The following is a 6,302-nucleotide window of genomic DNA, read 5'->3' on the forward strand; positions in this document are numbered from 1 at the left end:
ATTACTCTATCAACTCAATGCAAAAAATCTGCTGAGAGACAGCTGGTATCTCAAAAAACTCGTTAGTCGGGACACTCGTAAGTCAAGGCCCCACTGTATAGAAAACTACATGATGCAGTGGTGAGTAAATATTACACAGTCATATAATGTAATACTGAACATTGACTTAACCCCAAAAATTATATTTGGGAAGATGAGCAGAAAAGCAAGAGTTGTACACTGTGTGTGTGTGTGTGTGTGTGTGTGTTATGTGTATGTGTGTTGAGTTATATAAAAGTTACTTTGTCATTTTTCAATTGTTACGGAGGTAAGAAAGAGGTATAAGACTTGAAAGTAACTGCCCTCAGGAAATAGAAAATAAGAATGTAACTTTGATCATTGAAATTAAGTTACAAATTAACCAAAATTTCTCTTAAGTCCTTTCAGCAAATGCAGCTACTGAAATTAAAGTCACCTTTCTTGAGGAAATTAAACAGAGACGTAGGGCAGCGGACAGGAAAGAATTTTCATTGAGTGGAAAGCCCAGAGCTCTTACACCGTTAATTAAAGCCATTGGCGCACAAGCATCTCAACATGGACTCGGGCTGGAAAATGGCTTTTACAACATGTTACTTGTCTTTGGAAGCTGTTCAAGATTTGAATCTGCAAAAAAGCACCTCACTAAGTCCCGAGAGCCTGAGAATACGACCGGAGTGCAAAATAATGGCCAAAGCATTTACTCTGGCTTTGACCTCACCACCTGCTTCCACTGCACTGTAGCCACTCTGCACCCTTCCCACCCCATTGCAGAGTGACCTGCAGTGGGTCATAACTATGCTCACATAACTTCCCGAGTTCCAGATTTCTGCAGGCCCATCCCTAACTATGCCAGAGTACTTTTTAGGCAATGCAGGTTCATTCTTGCTACTGTCTCTGAAGCCCAGGAACTGCATTTCCAGAATCCTTTGTCGCTAGTGTTCCTAGTTCTATGCTGTCAATGGGAGGCACCTGTGAGAGACATGGAGGCTGAATTGGTACCTATTGTTCCTCCAGCAGTTGGGGGGTGGATGGTGGAGGATGTAAAGACTTTACTGGATATGAGATTTTGCAGCAACCTCTAAGTCAAGCAGGTCAAACTTGCGGCCCACAATGAATATTTTTGCTGCCCAGCCAATATAACGGTGAATAAGAAACATTTTAATAAAAATTTCGTAACTTAATTTTTTCAATATCCTGTTATGCATGATTAGTGAACTACAAAGTTTGCTAATGACTGATCACTATAATTGTGTTGCATTCATCTCCCTTACACGCCTTACATGCAGGCGCACCATTTCTCTCCACTAATACCAGCAGCGAATATTTTAGCAGCCGATGGCCATGGCATTAGTCTTGTACTGACTTGTTTGGTGTGTGCAACAGGAAATATTTCACTTTCAGAGAACAAGAAAAAATTGGTTTATTTGTGTTATGCTTATTAATTTGTGCAGTTATTTGGTGTCTGGTAAGTTAATGTTCAAGAAAAATATTAATTTTTATTAAAATGTTCTATTATTTTATGTTAACAATTACTCATTTATTTCAGCATGTCTGTAGAAATAAACCTGTTTCTATGAAAATTGAAGCTTTTGTTTTTTTTTCGGCCCACATAAACTTAAACCTTATTTACTTGGCCCTTTGAGTTTGACATACTTGCTCTAAGGCAGTGGTTCTCAACCTTCCTAATGCCGTGACCCTTTAATACAGTTCCTCATGTTGTGGTGACCCCCAATTTCATTGTTACAAATTGAACATAATTAAAGCATAGTGATTAATCACAAAAACAATATGTAATTATATATGTGTTTTCCGATGGTCTTAGGTGACCCCTGTGAAAGGGTTGTTCGACCCCCAAAGGGGTCGCGACCCACAGGTTGAGAACCGCTGCTCTAAGGTAATACCCTGGGGATAATCTGCTGTAATGCATAGGCAGCCATAATCACTGGGGTAATTACCTGGGATTCAAGCAAGTTTTTGATTCTCTGAAAGCAACAGCAAACTTGAGAGCTAGTGATGTTTCCACCTGCACTTTGGATTCACAAAGATCTGGATTTGAATCATGACTCTTCCTTTTTAAAAACTATAACCCTGAGCTAGATTTGTTATTCTTGACTTAATTTTTCCCCCAACTATACAATGAGGATCACATTATTGATCTCATAGGCCTTGAGGAATAAATGTAATATGTGTAAAAATGCCCAGCAGACCTGTCACCAGAGTAGGTACTCAATAAAGAGTAGCTATTGCTATCATTATTTTATCCTCTGTTTGCCACCTGCCACTGTTATTATTTATGCTATAGCTGCTGGGCAGTCACTAGGCAAGAAACCCATGTGCAGGTGCTGGATTGAGAAGCTAGGATTGCTCGCCCACTCCTCCTTCCAGAGGCTTCTCCTTTTACATCCAGAATGCCCACATCTTCCCTTCTCGCTGCCTCCGAGAGCAAGCCTGAGCTACCAGATATCCACCCAGACCTGTCTGTGTGTAGGAAGCCAGGACCGGTCAAATTGACTGTGACCTTGGTACATGTGTTTTTCTTTGCACAGTTTGCTTCTTCCCATAACCCAGGGAGTGCAGTAGTCCCTACCCTTTTCTCCATGTGATCAGTGGACATTTAATTGACATTTTGGCTCTTCTTCTTTTTGGGGGTGCATCACTCCCTCCTACCCTCCTGAGGTCTCCATGCTTGAGACAGATTTGTTCTTATACCTTTGGGGGCTTTCACAACAAATCTCATTGCAAGGCGAGACCCCTTCTGGGTGAAGTGATAGAATTCCCGATTTGGAGAATTTCTTTCCTATCCCCCCCGTTTATATGTGAAACACCACATGTTCCAGCTGATGGGCCCTAAAAATGACTTTCCCTCTCAATGATTTAAAAAATTGGACCCTTTTGCTAGATAGCACATGATCAAACACTTTAAAATATGTAATTAATTAAAGTGTTTACTGAAACTGACAATCAGGCAAATAAATGGAAATGAAGTAGGGAATCTATAGAAATAGCCTGAGAACAACCATCTTCACATAGGCTGACCTATGAGATACCCCAAAGTCTAAGAAACAGGGTCCTTGTGGAATGGAAAGTGGCCAGTCCGGACATGAAAATCACCACCTTTAGTCTGAAGTTTATACTTCTCTCTTGCTTAATCTACAGATTTCTAGCAGAATCTTCTGGACTCTCCTTGTTTTCAAGAAATATGGGAAGCAGGGAGAGAGAAAATTTTTTTAAAAAAATGAATGTATAGAGTTAAAGTTGTCATATCAGGATCTATTTCATTTCTGCCACGATTTTCTTCTCTAGTTTCTTCTCTCCATGTCCTCCATTTCCAAAAGGCTCACATGAAACAGGACCTAGGGGAAGGCAAGGTGCTGCGGGAGGAAAGGGCTCAGCACAGGTCTCTTTCTGTCCTTCACCAGAGACCCTGAGACACAGACGATGGCCTGTGGTGCTGTAATAGAGAGGGCCTACTTTCTCTCCTAGCAACCGGTAACTAAACACAAATCCAAATAAAGCACCTTCATTAAGAGTATTTCTTTTCCTTGAATGAAACATATGAAATATCTGTTACTGCGAATAAAACTTAAAACAAAAAATAATCAAACATCTCTTTTCTCTATCGTGATAAGAGCTATGGAAAGGGAAGGACGGGACAAGGAGAAAGTCAAGTACAGGGTTTCCTATGTAGTGACCCTTTTGTTGGTCAACTGAGTCTCTTTGACAGTTCACTTTAGTTGTTAATTTTGGAAGTGGTTAGCAGCTCTACAGTAATTAAGTAGTACTCACAAATTTTGTGTGACTTTTAAAAAGCTTTCCATGATTCTCAGGGTGGAGCATCAGAAGAGCAGAGTGGGATGAGTGGGGAATGTCATCATTTTGTCAGGGACAGGAGTTGGGAGGTAGGCAAACTGTAGTCTATAGGCCACATTCACCCACCACCTGTTTTTGTAGATAAAGTTTTATTGGAATCCAGTGATGTCCATGTGTTTTCATAACGTCTATGGCTGCTTTTGTGCAATATGGCAAGGCCCAAAGTTGAAACTACTATCTGGCCCTGCACAGAAAAAGCTTTCCCACCTCTGGTTCAGGATGAAGTGGTATAGCTAAATTAATCCACATTAGCTGATGAATGAGTGGGGCAGCCTGAGTGAAATTAAGCCAAGAGCCAAATTTGACTATTGAAGTGCTTACAACACTTTGTAGTAACTGAAAACGATGACTTGCTAATGTACTGTCATATTGTTGGTGTCATGTACATGAAATCATTCGGTCATTCAATCATTCATGGTGGTTTAAGCAAATGTTTGCAGTCACATCACCCTACATGGGTTTGGTGAAGAGTGAGCTTCCAATATTTGTTAAAGTAAACAAATTGCCCTTGCTAGCACCTAAATGCCAAGCAAATGAATCTGAAAATTGGACTCCTTTTTCCTTTCAGGATGAAATGGAAATATTTTAAGAAGTCCTGATGCGTAAAGAATTTTTTTGTGTGAGAAAGATGGATACTAAGATATAAGATTACTTACAATTATGCAAATTTATATTATAAAATTAAGATATTTTAAAAATGCATCTTCGTGCCTTTGTCTCCTCAATTCTTCTTTTAAGGACAGGCCTTATAGAATAGTGAGCAAGATAAGTAATGGCTCTGGTGCCAGAGACACCTGGGTTTGAATTTTGGCTCTACTATTACTAGCTGTGTGGTCTTGGGCAAGTTACTTAACTTCTGTGTGTCTCAGTTACCTAACTTTTAAAATGAGAATGACAATAGTACCTATCTCATGGTATTATTATAAGGATTAATTGAGATAAGACAGATAAAGACTTGGTACTGTGATGGTGGCAAGTTAGCTATTAAATTTATATTCCTCTCTCAGAAAATCCAATCAGCTCTATCAGAATCTTAATTTCTTGTACTTCCTTCTCAAGCATCCCTCCTCCTTATTTACCTGAGATAGCAAAGACATAGGCTGTTTGTCTGGGTCATTTGAAAATCCTGCTCTGATTATGGGAAAGTGGGATCTCTATGGAAACCAGAGCCTGGGTGGCAGAGAGCATCCTGCAATTATGTGAGCCAGCTACTCATATTCTGGCAGCACAGTCTTTCTGGAAGAAAATCATGTGAGTCACAGAGGGAATGGGGCCATCTCTCTGGTGCTGAACCGTGACCAATGGCTTGCCAATCACAAGAATGTCTTTCTGTCTTTGTTCAATACAAGTTTTTACCTGCTTCATTGTTCTGACTCGGGCCTGTCTTTAATTCTTTCATTTTGAAACTCTCTGACAAGAGGTGTTATTAAGCTGCTTCCTTGGTTGGCACGAAGTTTATTCCATCAGATTTTGGATATTTTGCTGTAATTGTTCATGTATGAGGCAGCTTCCATTGATACTTTTGCATCTGTGCTTTGGTCATTTCCAAGTCTTCTTTGTATACCTTTCATCACCTCCTTTTACTAAAAGGACAGATATTAGAATTCAAAAGAGGTTAGCCAGGTGTTGGTGAATCTGAATCATGCTTTTGGAGGAGGAAACTCCTCTGGCAGACTCATGGTTGATAGTGGATTCAACGTCTATCTGTTCTTCAATACATCTGTCTGCTGTGATACTACAAAATAATATTGAGTTTGACTTTTGGGCCTATCTAAAGTTTCCCTCTTAGCTATTCTCATCTCTTTCAACCTCATTCGTCTTATAGATTAAAGGGGAATAATAGGTGTTTTTGTAATTATCTTTGTCCCTTTGGACTCATTTCTTACCACCACCTTCCATCCCTCCAGTCCCCTTCGCACCATCACACATATTTGGATAAATAGAAGTACTTTGTGGTCCTGTGCTCACTGCAGGGTTTCTGTGACGTTTATATCAGTTCCCACATGTGAAGACAATTACTGCCAATGTGTGGCACAGCATAGATGTTTACTGAATCTCTAAATCTGAATTCTAAGCTATGTGTCACAAACAGAATTGTGTTTTAGACTTGTGAAAGAGTCCCAGCTCTGTCATTTAATAGCTATGACACTTTACGCACATATATCATTCACTTGCCAAACCTCAGTTTTTCATCAGCAACCTGGTGAAAAAAACTGCCCTATGTTATCAGAGAGATGAAATGAAAAAATATATAAAAAGTGCTTTCTAGATTGTAAAGGATGATACAAGTGTATAAATTTTATATAGATAGTTGTAACAATTATAACAGCTTTCAGCTGGAAATGATAATAAAAGTTAGGATTAATTATATATATATTTTGCTTTAGTTCAGCTTTGCTCAATGGCTCCAAGAC

Source organism: Myotis yumanensis, unplaced genomic scaffold (genome assembly GCF_028538775.1).
Source record: "Myotis yumanensis isolate MYYU_CA2020_CCGP unplaced genomic scaffold, mMyoYum1.0.hap1 SCAF_3, whole genome shotgun sequence".
Classification (NCBI taxonomy): domain Eukaryota; kingdom Metazoa; phylum Chordata; class Mammalia; order Chiroptera; family Vespertilionidae; genus Myotis; species Myotis yumanensis.